This window comes from Equus quagga, unplaced genomic scaffold, assembly GCF_021613505.1.
Source record: "Equus quagga isolate Etosha38 unplaced genomic scaffold, UCLA_HA_Equagga_1.0 73442_RagTag, whole genome shotgun sequence".
Taxonomy (NCBI): Eukaryota; Metazoa; Chordata; class Mammalia; order Perissodactyla; family Equidae; genus Equus; species Equus quagga.
In genome coordinates this window covers 2,419,776-2,434,532 of record NW_025802777.1, presented here as the reverse complement: position 1 = coordinate 2,434,532, position 14,757 = coordinate 2,419,776, and positions in this window count along the sequence as shown.

Sequence of the window (14,757 nt, the reverse complement as noted above, 5' to 3'; positions counted from 1 at the left end):
AGAGGGTCGAGGTAATGTTAAGTCCAGTCTCTGATGCTTACCAGATGCTTCATAAATGGCTACTATTGTTTATTACTATAAAGCAAATGAGGGCTGGGAGCGCGCTGGCGCTGGCAGGGAAAATGGGCAGCATGGGGAGGCTTCCTGGAGAGAGTGGCTGGGTGGGGCTGCGGGCTGGATGCCCCAGGAGGAGGCGGATGGATGTGCAAGCCAGGCCACTGAATGCTCAGGGGCTGGGACGGAGGTCCAGGATGGTGAGCTGAGAGGCGGCTGGCGACAGGCTGGAGGAGGGGCCTTTAATGGAGGGCCTGCGGAGGCGTCAGGCCTGGGAGCGAGAGGCAAACGGTCCTTTAGAGTCCGCTGGTTGCTGTGGGGAGAGAGGCCCAGAGGGGCGAGATGGAGGGAGGCCTGGGGCCCTGGAGCTTCTCAGAGAGGCCGTCCTGGCCGGTGTCTTGAATTAATCTCAAGAGCTAATTCACGCAAACAGCAGGGAAGAGGCCAAAGCTCCCGCAGGCGGGAAACAGATGCCCTGACCGGGGCCTGAGTGCCCTCTGCAGCCTGACCTTGTCCTTCACACTTTCCCCCCAGAACCACATCTGGCCAACATCCTCGTGCGCTCTGCAGTCTCCTGACCCCCTCCCGTGAGAGGTTCAGTAACTCGCGTGCCTGGGGGAGTCTGGCTGCACCCCCGTGCTTGGCCACATGTCTCTGTCCCAGGGCTCACCCTGGGGCTGGTGGCCTCACAGACTGGGAACGTGTCGCCTCGGGCTCCATCACCCTCGGAGGGCCCCCAAAGTCCTTGGTCCAGAGACGAGAAACCCGTGACTTACCATTTTGAGGAGAAATCCTGTTCCCCTCATTTCGTGTCTCATTTCGCAAATGACAAAGCACGTTGTCTTTGTAATGCACATAATGTAACCTTTGTTAATAGAGTCATGGTGTCTGCGGGTCGCTGTAAAACCTGGAGAGTACACTCCCTCGGGAGAAAATCGAATTCTGGAGCATTTAACAACAAAGTTTTAGACCTTTCAAATAACCAAGCATTGCTGGGAAGATGTCGTATAGGTGGGATTGTCAGATAAAACACAGGGCGCCCAGTTAAATGGGAATTTCAGATAAACAACAAACAATTTTTTAGTATAAGTATTCATAAATAATAAAGTGCAAGTATACATTATAAATAGTCATAAACTATGCATAAACTTATATACATCCCATGCAATATCTAGGATATACTTATGCTTTAAAATTACAAATAATTTTTAATAAACATTTCAAATAAAATGTTAGTTTAATTGAGAATTTTGAATTTTAATAAAAAATGAATAAACTGTATTCTGGACGACGTTTTCGTATAAGTCAGTCTCGTGTGATATTTGGGATGTTGGGGAGCAATGGCTTTTCCTCTATCCAAAGTGGGTTCGTCTGGCTGGAGAACGAATTAAATTCACATGAGACAGAATAGCAAGAGAAAATTAAACAAAGCTTTATGAGGAGCCATGGCCCAGGGCCTTTCTTCCCGAAGGAAGAAAGGGCACCGAAGAAGTGAGGTGCACATAGTGGTTATATACCCCCAAACAGGGTGTTTCACATGTGATTGAAATGTCCCTCCCACAACAGTCACAAGATTGCCCTGTCGGCACAGCGCTTGATGGACACAGCAGGTAGTGGTCTGCTGTCTCAGTGGGCGTAGCCGGAGGCAAGTCTATTGTCTGGAGCTGGGTGGTCACAGGTGAGCGCAGCAATCAGTTCCTAGCCTAAGGAAAGGTGCTTAATCCTTAAAGAAATGCCAATGTTGGGAGGGGGAGGGAAGTCAGTTACAGGAGGTTACCAGACAAGCACAATAAAATGCAAATTTAAGTCCTTGCCTTCCTCATTGATTAAGAGTTTCTAGAGACAAGGTCGTCTCCCCTTCCTCCTGGTACAGAGGGAGATATCTTTACAGACGGAGAGTTCCTTTACAATGTAAATGTCTCTTACAAAGTGTAAGTAAATTCTACTTTTCAGTTTCTTTCCTGTCTGCAAAGTAACTAGCCTCAAATAATCATCATCCCCAAGAGACATATCTTGGGGTGGCCATTTCCAGGTCCCCACAGGACATACTGAAAGTTTCCAGGCTAGTGCTGCCTGATGGGGTCCAGGGTCTCAGTGCCTCCCTGGGCCTCCCCCACCTGCCGTCTCCGTGTCACAAAGCAGATGGGCTGTGAGCAGCTGGGCCAACACCTGCCTCCCCAGAGAGATCTCGCCCTCCAACGGGGGCAAGGCCTTGCCCGCCCAGCAGAGGCAGAGGCTCCTTCCCCATGGGCCGAGAGGCCCACGCCCGAGAGCGGAGAGCCGGGAGCCAGGCCGACCTGCCCGCCTGCGGGCTGCTGGACGGCGGGATAAAATCAATTCTGTAAAATGCTCGGACTGAGGATGGCCCTGCAGCTGGTCCAAGCTCCGTGCTGTCCTCTCTCCTTCCTCCCTCCTTCTTTCTCTTCTTTCTTTTCAAGAGTAACCACAACAAGAAGCACAGTGAAATTCCAGGCTGTTCAGAAGTCCTGGCAGAACGCTGGGCAACCCAGAGAAAGGGGGACTCCTGCTACCAGACCCGTTCTGGGTGATTTCCCGGAGGAACATGGCGGGTGTCCTGAGGGGTGAGTGGCCTTTGCTTTGTTTACGGCAGAGAGGAAGTGAAGGGCACCCCAGGGGTGAATCCCAGGATCAAAGAGGGGAGGTAGGGAAGACCACAGCCGCCAGGACCAGGCGCCCCTCCCCAAGGGCTGGACGGCCACGGGGAGGAGCACAGAGCCCTGAGCCCTGCTGAGGTCTCTCTCCCCAGCTGGAGGACACGAAGGTCACTGGGGTTGTTCCAGGATGTGCTCTAGAGCGGTGGCCAACCGCGGGCTGAGACCTGGCGGGAAGGACAGAGAGCAGAGGGCAAGTTCTAGACGTTAGGAGGCAGAGAGGCAGGGCTGGGGGGCGAGGAGGGAGACTGCAGTGTCCTGGCCCGGGTGAGGGGGCGCTGGTGCAGCAGTAGAGACTGGAAAGAAAAGGCCGGTGTGAGGGAAGTGGGCGGGGGAGAGTTTACTCTCTGAGTGAGCAGCATCCTGGGGTCCTGGGGGCCGACCCTGCAGGCACAGGACAGGACTCACCCCGGGTCTCCCCAACACCAAGGCCTGGCGCCTCTGACCTTGGGCCTCTGTCGGTGTGCGTCCAGAAGCCAAGGCCCGGGCTCCCACCGCTGCCCCTGCTCCTCGGTGGGGACGGACGAGATGCCCACCTCCTCATCCCCCAGGAGTGACCACATGGGCCTCAGTTTCAAGGAGCAAAGTCAGGGCAAATGGGCCCCCCACTGCGAAGCCCTGGCTTGGGTGAGCTTCCCCCCCCAGGGGGCGGTGGGACCACAGGGAGCCCTTCCCCTGGGCCATGAGGACCATGGGGAGGCCACCTGGAGGGTCGAGGCCCGCCTGCCCCGGAAGGCCGTGCCCAGGGAGGTCGAGGTGATGATTTCCTGTGGCAGGTCCTGACAAGCCACCGCTGGCGTTGATAAATAAAGGAAAAATGTGCCCGGATAAGTAGAAGCGGTTCCTGGTGACTTGGCAACCTCGGCATCGTGTGGTTGTCTGCGTTAACCCCTTCTCTCCCAACGTTTCCTCTCCCGATCGGAGGAGCCGGCCAGCCCCTGAATGGTCGCCCATCTGCATCCCTGGAGAAGCCGGGCCCCTCAGTCCCCTGAGTTTACCTGGATGCCAAGTGGGGACAATTATGCTCATCCAACTGAAAGGGGGACTCTGGGTGGGGGGCTGGGTTGAGTAATGTGTGAGCTCGGCTGGGCCATGGTTCCCAGACATTTGGCCCAACATTATTCTGGATGTTACTCTGAAGGTGTTTTGGATGAGATCAACATTTACATCCATGGACTCTGAGCAAAGCAGATTGCCCTCCACAATGGGGGTGGGCCACGTCCAATCAGTTGAAAGACTTAGAACTAAAGGCTGACCTCCCCAGAAGAAGAGGGAATCCTGGCCAGCAGTCAACCTTCAGACTTGAGCTGCAACATCAGCTCTTCCCAGGGTCTCCAGCCTGCCGGCCCACCCTGCAGATTTAGGATTTACCAGCCTCCAAAATTGCATGAGCTAATTCCTTACAATAAATCTCTCTATATAGCTCCACATCCTATTGTTCTGTTTCTCTGGAGAGCCCTGTTGAACACGGGGAGCATCAGGCCATCGAGCTGCCCCTGCCCCCTGGCCAGGGAAGAAAAGGCCGAGCCCTGGGTCCGTGTATTGATGACAAGCATCAGACATACTGCTCCCCAGACTGAGCTGGGGCTGACAGAAGCTTTCTGCAGGGGTCACATTTGGGCCAAATAACCCCGCAGACCCCACAGAGCCCCTCTCCCCGCCGCCTGTTCCAGCCCCACCTCTCCATCCTCGACATCGCTGCACCACGTGTGGCGATCATTATTGCCGCTGCTAACAATGCTCTGCCGGGCCCCTGTGCCCGCCAACACAGCACTTCACAGCGCCCAGGGCTTTGCCGTGGATCTCCGCCGCCTTCCCGGGTGTATTTCTGCTCTGCCTTTTCAGAAGTGCTCCCACAGGAGGTGTGGTTTTGGGGACCCACCGCCTGGACCTCCCCTTTTCCCACAAAGACAAAGACATTTCCTTCATGTTGGGACTCCAGTCATGCAGGGGCCCCACTGTGGAGGTCTGCTGGGGAGGGGCCCTGCCAGCCAGGACGGGAAGCGGCAGGAGGACGGGGACCCCTGGAGTCAGGGTTCCTACCCGGCCTCAGCCCACCTCCCCAGCCCGCAGGAGCCTGGTGCTGAGAGCTCGTCCCTTCTGTTGGGAAGAGCCCAGAACAGACCACGACAGCCCCTCCTCATTTGCATGCTGGGGCCACAGGAAGGAGCAGTGTTCTGAGCCACTGCCCACCTGTCTCCAAAAAGTGTCCAGAATTCACTCGAGGAGACCCCAGGCTGCTCCCTGCGTCTCCAAACCCGCCGTTTCTGGCCAGAGTCGATATGACTCCCAGCACACTCATTCTTCCTCCATGGCTTTCCTGAAGGCACCGGCCTCACCCAGGACCGTCACCCAGCGGCCACCGGAGGGCTGACCCCTCAGGCTGGGACCTCTAGGCCTCTTCCCTCTCACTCTCCCAGAGGCCGGCTGCTTCCATCACCCACTGTCCTTCAGAAGGTGGGTAGAGGGACAGAGAAGACAGTGGAAGAAGATAGATGACTGGAGAAATGAATGAATGAATGAATGAATGCTTGAGCCTGACTTCTTCATACGGCACAGCTGGGTTCCATGACTTTAACACACCTATAAAAGCAACAGGGCAGATCATAAAACAAGAAAAAAATCAATGTGAAAAATGGGGATACTCAATCTGGCTGGATTCCTGGGTGAGCTGCTCACCACCCACCTCGTTGGCGGGACTGGAAGAGGAACACGAGTAAGTGGCCATTTGCTCGTGTTTCTTCGGGTTCTGGCAGCCGGAGCACTTGTTTCTGTGGAGGAGCCAATAACACTGTTTTAAACTCGTTGAGCCGAAATGCACACAACACAAAATTAGCCATTTTGCAGAGAACAGTCAGTGGCACTGAGCACAATCACAATGTTGTGCAAAAACCACCTCCAGCTAGTTCCACATTTCCAGCCCTCAGAGTCAAACCCTCGGCCCATGAAGCAGTCTCCCCTACATTCTCCCCATCGCCCAGCCCTCGGCAACCCCCGGTGCGTCTCTGTGATCTGCCTGTGCTGGAGAGTTCACGTAAACAGCATCACACACCAGGCGACCTTTCATGTCTGTCATCTTCCTCTCAGCATGACTTAGAGATTCATCCACGTTGCAGCACGCATCAGGACTTCACCCCTTGTTATGGCTGAGTAATACTCCACTATATGGAGGGACGTCATTTTGTCCATCCATCCATCCCTTGATGGATATGCGGCTTCTTTCCCCCTTTCGACTGTCGTGAATGATGCTGCTAAGAGCAAGGTGTACGTGTCCTGATTTGAGCCCTTGTTTGCAATTCTGTGGAGTATATACCGCCAATGATTTGTCATAAAACTTGGAACCCCCTCAGTTTTCAGGCATTATAACATGACCAAGGGCACCGAGTCAGGAACCGCAGGGCCAGGCCTGGGACCAAGTTCTCCTGATTGTGCGCCGTGCTCTCTTCCTGCAGCCGCCCCCACGTTGATAAAGGTCCCCGAGGAAGGAAATGGAAAATGTGACCCACTCGCCTGCGTAGGTTGGGCAACACCCACCAGGCCAGGCCTCAAGCAGTGTTGTCAGGCGAGGGGCCCAACCGCCTTCCACCGCCCACCACGGCCACGTGGAATAGCCGGGATGGCCCACCTGCTGGGGCAGCTCCAGGAAATCTGGTTAGGGCCTCGGAGAGGGATCAAGGTTCAAGCCTCGCACGGTCGGAGGCAAGGCCTTTGCTTCCGTGGAGGGTTAATCCAGAGTCTGGGTGGAGCGAGGTGAGCAGGAGGAACGAGCTCCTTAGGGAGGCCCCACCCCGTTACTCAGCGCCAAGTAAACATCAGCTATTCCCACTCGGGGCTAAAGGGATGAAAAGGAAAGTTCCTTGTGGATGCCACCATCCCGAGAGGCCACCGAGAGCCTTTGAGGGTTTCTCTGCGTGGGAAGAGAAATCGGTGTCAGCTGATCAGTTCCAAACCAACGGAGCGGGTCTTTGGGGTCAACGGGGCTCCACGTCACCCAGGACGTCCCCTATGGGCAGCTTCCTGTTCTCCCTCACGGAAGCCGTGACATTCTCCGCACCTGGTCCAGTGGCTGGCGCTTCGGCGAGGCCGGAGAAGGTCTGTTGAATTGAAGTTGAAACTCAAGGCAGATGCCCTAAAAAAGTGAAAGCAGCTGCCCTCGATTCCTGTAATTCGGGATCCCTCAGAGAGAAGGGCCTCCCACCATTGGGTCCTCCCTCGTGCTCATTTCCCGAACCCCATGGCGCTCTCTCGTCAGCAGACACACAAGTGGTAGACGGCATTGTCCATCTCTTTTGTGTTAGTTTGTCTGCTTTTTAATCAAATCAGTAAAAATACACAGTGTAACTCACGACAAGGAAACAGGACACAGTGGTCCCCCGCCACCCCCTGTCCTGCCTCCCAGCCCTCCTGATCCAGCTCTGGCCCGGCGGGGCGGCCATGTCCACCTCGCAGCCTCTCCTTCTGCTGTTCACCATACATCACATGCTGACGCTGCTGTCTGTCTGCGTTTTCCGTTTAAGATTTTAGCTATTCATTTCCGACTGTGGAAGACGACGTGTAACTCTTTCACAACAACCCCAGCCGCACCCACAGCCACCCAGCAAAGTTATGTCATCGTCGTCGGTGAAATCAAATTCACTGCTCATCCATCACTACGACTCATTGATCTTTAGACCCCCCACCCCTCGCCTGTGTGGACCAAACGTGAAAACTTTCCCACTGCTCAGCTAGAAATGCTGCATAAAATGTGAAAATCCTCTTCAATGACTAGCAAAACATCCCAGGAGGAAAGGAAACACCATCTCCAGAAAGAGAAGAGAGACGTGAAGAGCGGCCTGGTGAACGTGGCTGCTCAGGGACCGTGAGACTGTGCCAGTCTCCATCCCCGGGGAGCTGGGGTTGACGTTCCAGAGACAGGAGAGAAGGCTGGGGGCCCACGGGAGGCAGCTGTTCTACGTGGGACCCTTGAAGGGCCCCTCCTGAGGGCAGAAATCCACCCACCAGCAAAGGGAGAGGATCTAAAAGCAAATCCATCTCAGCTCGCGTCGTGGGCGGGAAACAGTCTCTCTGGGAACTTGTGATGATGGGCCTGTCCTCTGCAGGTTTGGGACTCAGATGTGTTCCATCCGCATGGTCCGGGACCCACAGAGACCTGAAAATGCATAAAAGTGATCACAGGCTATACAATACAAACCAGAAGTCCTACAAATACCAAATCTCTCAGGAAAGACGCAGCCTCAGCCCAGGCCCAGGTGGTTCCCACAGGGAGAGCTCTGCTGAAATGAGCTCACAATCCAAAATGATGAACCACGAGCAGCCATCCACCAGCAGACCCAAGAAACGGGGAAATGAGGTCCCTAAGAACCTCAGGGAAGAGGAGTGTCAGAGAGCAGCTTTAAATAGGTATGTTTAAAACGATTATAGACGTAAAACAAGGAACTGAACACAGACACTACTGAGAAAATAAGGCAGATTTAGAAGAAATGAAGTAGAACTTTTAGGAATGAAAAATACAGTGCGTGAAATAAATTTCTCAGCGGGTAAGTTAACCACGGACTAGACGCAGTCTCATCACCAAGTCGGCTCCACTCAGTGACGAGAAGACACGGCTCCTATTTAGAGGTGAATTATGCAGAATTTAGCAGACAGAGATAAAAAGATGGAAATACGAACAGAAAGTTGGGAATTGAAGGAGAAAATTCAAAGGAGATGTAGATTGAAAAATCGCTTTCCTCGGCACGTCGACGGCATTGTTCTCTTGTCTTCTGGCTTCTCCTTTGTTGTCCGGAAGTCTGATGCCAGATGACTTAGAATCCCCCTGACCCCTGAAGCTTTTGGGATCATCTCTCCATCCCCGTTCTGACACTCCAGGGTGCTGCTCTGACGGCTGTCCCCTCTGTCATTGCTCTCAGCACACAGTGGCCTTCTCTGAGATTCGTGTCTTATTTGGGGATGTTTTTTTCTTTCTCTGTTTCTGGAACTCCTATCATTGGGATGCTGGGTCTCCTGGAACGATTCTGACCTTCTTTCCTTCTTTTAACAGTTTTATTTCTCTCATCACGTTTATAATTTTTTCAATTTCTGTTCTGGTTTCCACTTACGTGAAATCTTCTGTTTTCGCTCTGAGATGCTTGTAGATTTTTTTTGTTTTCTCCTGATCCATCCTTTGCCTTCTGATTCTTCTCTCTGCTCGTTGGGCTGGTTGGGAGTAGCATCTTCGGCTTTCTGGTGAGGGGCATTCTTTGTGTCCAGAGGGATCACTGTTTATTTTCCAGACATGAGTTCGTAACAGATGTCTGGAAACCCCGTGTGCACGGGTGGGGCATATCAATGAGAGTGTGTCTCTGCAGGATGATGGGGGCAGGGACCTTGGAGTGTCAGGCTGCAGATCTTTTCCTGCTTGGAGCTGCTGGATGCTGAGGGAAGGGAGAGGCTGGAGGGGTGGGGCGGTGAGGCACTTCTCACCTTCAAGTACACGGATTAGATCTAATTTCCTCCCACTGAGTTCCTTCCCCAAGCCGACTCCACACGCACCAGGAGTCATCGGGTCCAGGCACATCTGGTTCAACCTTGTCCCATCTGATGGAGTGGGGGCAGGGAGGGACCCCTGGCTGTGCGGGGCGAGAGGAGGTCTGCGTCTCCCCGTTACTGGTAAAGAAGAACAACCTTCTTGCGTCCGTCCCACCCTTCTCCTCGGCCTTCACAGTCGGGTGCAATCACCTCTGCAGGCTGACATTATTATTGTTAGATTCAACAGATTTGGTTGACTTTGTTCCTGGAGGCACAAGGAGAGGTCGGGAGGCGAGGGAGAATCCTGCTCTCCCCAGGAGTGGCTGGCCTTCTTGAATCAGCGAGACTTTGCCTGTGGGCAAGCCTCTCTCCCCACAACCACCCGGGAAAGAGAAAGAAAGAGGACGCCCCGTGGCCACAGCCCACAGAGGAGGCCGCTTTCTCCCTGAGCAAGGGCCACCTCCCCACCAAGCCCACTCACAGGGCTCGCCAGGTGCCACCTCACCTCAGTCTCGTTTTTCTGGTGGCACAGCTGGTCCAGGCAGTGACTCGGGAGGAAGGAAGACACCCACAGGGACACCTCATTCTTCTTGGTTGCCACAGAGGGACCAAGGCTTAAGGAGACCTCCAGGCTCCATTCCAGGGGCAGCATCTGACCCAGACGTTGTCATATAAAAAGCGGGGCTCCTCCCCCCCGTGCCCTGGATCCCCACTCTCTGGGGCAGCTCTTACTTGGGGGAGCACCTTCTGAAGATCTTCACACAACCCTGTATTTATTCTTGTAACTGCACACGATCCTACATGTGAAATGCTAAGGCAGGGACATCGCCTGCCCTGGAGCCTGCTTGCTTATGTCCCACTGCACTTTTTCTCTTCCTAATCCAGCATCTGAACACTTTTTTGTTTTTTTTTTTTATTTGAACTTACTTCTTTTAGTGCAAACATTTTCACTATAGATCTTAGCACTTTCCACCAGCCAGGGAGACTCTGTTTACTCTTCGTTACTCTCTGTTAACCTCTTCATCATCAGGGCCCACGGCAGTTACCTGGGAGGCTCTGGAATGTTCTTTCCCTCCCGTGGAGAGCAGAGGTGGTCAGCCCGAGCAAGGGGGTTGTTCCTACAAGCCTTTCCCCATTATTCGGTGGCTTCATTCCTTCAATTAGGTGGGCTCTCTCTTAGGTCCCACTCGGCTTAGGGACGCTGGGGCGCCCCCACTCTCCTCCGCTGGGATCCTGGCTCTGTGCCTCCCCTTCCAGGCAGAGCTCAGTGGCTGGAGGTGGCTGTCCTCCTCACTCCAGATGTGGTTTGGGGCTTCACTGAGCTCTGGGACCAGGGGTTCTTCCTCCACCTCTGACACAGCTAGCGGGTAGCCCCTCGACTCTCTCTGACCCACCTGCTGTGGCTTTGAAGTCACTGGGTACCGTCTCCATTGCTGGGCTGACAGGTGGTCCTTCCAGAACACCCGCCGCCCTTCTCCCATGGTCCCGAGGGGGGCCGCCGCGGATCAGGGAGCCCCATCTGTATTCCTGAGAAATGCACACACACACACATTCCACGCACCGCTCCAGGTCGTTTGCAGGTTGTCCCAGCTGCTCTGTGGCTCTCCACAGAGGGTCCCCCACGTGAGAACACCTGTGGCTGCAGCTACCCAGGAACGAGTCCACCTTTTCCAGTAAGAGCACCCCTGATTTTCCCTTAGGAAACTACCACCCCCACTTTCAGGGATGAGATCCTCCAGCCTGATCCAGCCTGGTCAACCAGAACATTCTCTTTCCCTGGCTGCCACGATCGCTTTTAGGAACAGATATGGCCAGACAGAGGGGCCACCATATTGCATCAATTCTGAGATGCCATGAATTAGAAAATGTACCACTATCTAAAGCACTTCCAAAAGAGAAAAATGCTGCCAATTTCAATCATAAGATGCCAGCAACTTTCTCAAGTTAAAATTTGGGGATGGGGGGGGAGTCTAAGCATCTATGAATTATGTTTAATTTGGGAGTTAGGAAGCGGGAATTATTGTGAGAAAGAAGCTCTCTTTCTGCTGGAATCCTCGAGCAGAGGCTATTTAAGCTTGGAGATGTCGGGGCCATATTTTTGCAAGGGGCCTGCCCATTAGTGAAGCCAACATCGAGGAAAGGTGACGTCATGTGAACGCCTGGATCCAGCCATTCCTGACACTGGTATTTCATAAGGCAGTACATTTTTTTTTGCCAGTGGGGCCTAAAGCACTGACTAGCACCAGTGCATGGAACAGACTGCACATCCTGTGTCTCTCCTCATGCAACAGTCACCATCAGTGCCACTGTCCCTCTGATCATGGATGTGTCCGTGCAGACACAACAGAAGGCTTGAGCTCCAGCACCTGAGAATGTTGGTGCAAGGCCTAGTGTGGTGCAGTTCTGAACTTCTGACTTCATGTGATAATTAATTATAAAGGGAGGGAGGGAAGCAGGAAGGAAGAAGGATGGATGGAAGGAAGGAAAGTGGGGGAGGTGATTGGTGAGGAAATCTTGTCCAGGGTTAAGAGTCTGTGTTTTCAAGAACTGGCCACGACAGTGAAATCTTAGGGGCAAGGATTCTCTCTCCTCTGAATGCCGACTTCTGTGAATGCCAGCTCCCTTTCTGCTGCCGTGTCACCCGGAGGCCTTCAGAACACCACCCACCACACCCATGCTTTTGCAATAAGCAGCTAATGCTTGGCACGGTGAAATGCCTCTGAAAGACAAAGGCCCCACAGAACTGGAACCAGGCTCAATGACCTGGAAGAAGATGGTGACTCTTGGCTCATCAGTGCTGTGGAGTGGAGTGGTCGAGGGGTAAGCCAGCTGTTTGCTAAGGAAGCCCTTGGCACACAGGGACGTGGGCCACCAGCCGTCACCGTGAGAGCTCCAGGAGGCTGACTGGCTGCCCAGCAGGGACTTCAGAAGGACGCTGCACTGGGGCCCAACATCTCCTAAGATTTGTAGGACACAGTCATGAAACCATGGAACCAGAAGGAATACGCCATTCATGGCCAGGCGGCCAACCTGTGCTCTGAGACAGCACAGCTTCAGGCGTGTGTCTGTAAGATCTGCTGACAGACAATAAAGTCGTGGTGCACCTGAGCCCAGCGGGGCCCGGCTCTCAGTTGGCTGGAGGTGAGCAGAGATGGGCATAAGAAGGGTCACATGGACCCGGGTTCTCCGTGCCCGGCAGGGTGGAGGGTGGACAGTGGTGGGACTGACTCCGCGGCTGAGGGTGAGAGCTTTGCTAGTGGTTTGCTGGGTGGCCCCCAAGCTGGGTATCCTGGTCAGTAACTGGGGAACGTTTGGTGCCGACTCCCCCCGGTTCTGACCTCATCCCAGGCTGCTAGGAGGAATGCAGCGAGCAGATCATCTGTGGACCCGGATGTCAGGGCTTGGGGTGCTGCCCTGTGGCTCCCCTTGCTCCAGCTCAGGAGAACCACTTCTCTTCTAGAACCTTCCATCTCCATCTCTCAGAGCTGCTGCAGAAAGGCTGGCATGGCTGACAGTGCCCGGGGCTAGGGGCCTGGAGGGACGGGCTGGGGGGTGTCCTAAAGGACCCTCAGCCCCAGAGCAACAGCAGAGCACATGTAAGTGAAGACCCACTTTTGCTTCCTTCCAGGAACAAAGGGGCAGTTTTTTCCTAAAGTGGAAGAACTAAGAGAAAAGATCATGCGGTCCTCAAACCAGGGTGAAAAAGCATGGAACAGGGATCAGAGGGAAAAGGGAAAAAAACGTTCAAATTTTCTGAGAAGTGAAGGAAAAATGTAACATTGTTAACCTATCTCAAGACAGGAAGGGAAGTGACGGAGGTACCTAACAGAGAAAAAGCAAAGTTAAGCCAAATGGCAGAGTCTTAGTAAGACAAAGTTCATAGGTCTTGATTCCTGGCACAATAGGATTTTTAAAAGAATTGTCACTCCACAGGCTGGGGAACTTGGCTGGTGCACTGCTGGGAGGAACCTGCTGGCTCAGCCTCTGTGAAGGGACATAGGCTGAGGTGGCAGTCAGCATGGCAGAGAGATCCACCACACACTCGGGACCCGGCAAATGTGCACATATGTTGAGGATGATGGGGACCGACCTTCTCCTTGTCAGAGGAAGTAGATGCAACATGGATGAGCTAGAATAAATCCTGGGATGTTCAATTCTAATTGAAGGCATTGTTGCAAAATCATGGTTCTTAAAAAGATGCAGAGATGTGTACGTGTATATGTGTGCAAGTTATGCACACAGTTTCCCTACGTCTGTCTGCAGAGAGAGCACAGCCATGACGACACCCCCGGAACAACAAGCACACCTAAGGCCCAGATCTTGGTTTCTAAAGACCATTCTCCACTGAAGAAACTGGAGAAACGGCTGCTTCTGAGGCTGGGCTGGGGGAAGCACAGATGAGCCTGGAACATCTCATGTGTCAGAAAGGAAGATGTGCTCAAAGGACGATGGAGATGCTTCACGGGGACACAAGCGTGACGGCACTCGAACTGGCCAACTCAGGGATAATTTGAACATCAAAATGAGTGATAACAATGGAGTGGAACCTACGGATCAAAGAGGACTCCGTGACTGCACACTGATAGAAATAAAAAATTAAAAGGAAAGCTACACTTCATACACAATAGCCCATCTGTGGTATTTCTGCCCAAAACACACAGCCTAAATTAAATCCTTAGCAGAATTAAGACAAACCTAAACTGAGGACATTCTACAAAATAACTGGGTGTACCTCCCAAAAAGGCAAGGTCATGAAGGACAAGCCTGAGGAGCAGAGGCCTGAAGAGTCAGGATAACCGAATACAGCAGGGGCCCGGCCAGAGGCGGAAGGAAGACCCCCTTCGTTGCTGCTGGTGGTGGTTGTTTTTTCTACAAACAGTTTTGAGACAATCAGAAAATCCTTGAAAAGGATTTATAGATCAGGTGGTAGTATTGTAGCACTGTTAATTTCCTGATTTGGAGGGGCTATATAGGAGAAAGTCCTTGTTTTTAGGAAATACACACTGGAACATTTAGGAGTCCTGGGGCACATTGTCTGCAACCTACCCAAATAGATGGATGGATGGATGGGTAGATGGATAGATAGGTGGATGGATGGACGAGTAGATAAGTGGGTGGGCGGGTTGATGGATAGACGGGTGGATGGGTGGATGGGTGCGAGATGAGAAAGAAAACAGAATGATCAGGCCAATGAGATAAAATGTAAAAAACTGAGAAATCTAGGTGAAGGGTACCCCAGAGTTCTAGGCACTATTCTTATATTCTTTTCTATAATTTGTCATTATTTCAAAACATAAAGTTAACAAATGAAAATAAGAACTATAAACTTAGGAAGAAAAAAAAACCTTGTGTTGGGAGCTTCTTCCACCAAGACTAGGTCAGCTCCCCGCTGGTGCACAGTGTGGAAGCCGGGGTCCAGCCTTCCACCTCCATCGTGCCCCCATGTCACAGGCAAATTCAGTGCACACGGACCACCCTTACCCAGGGCATCTCCACACCACAGAGGACCGTCTCAAACCGCTGG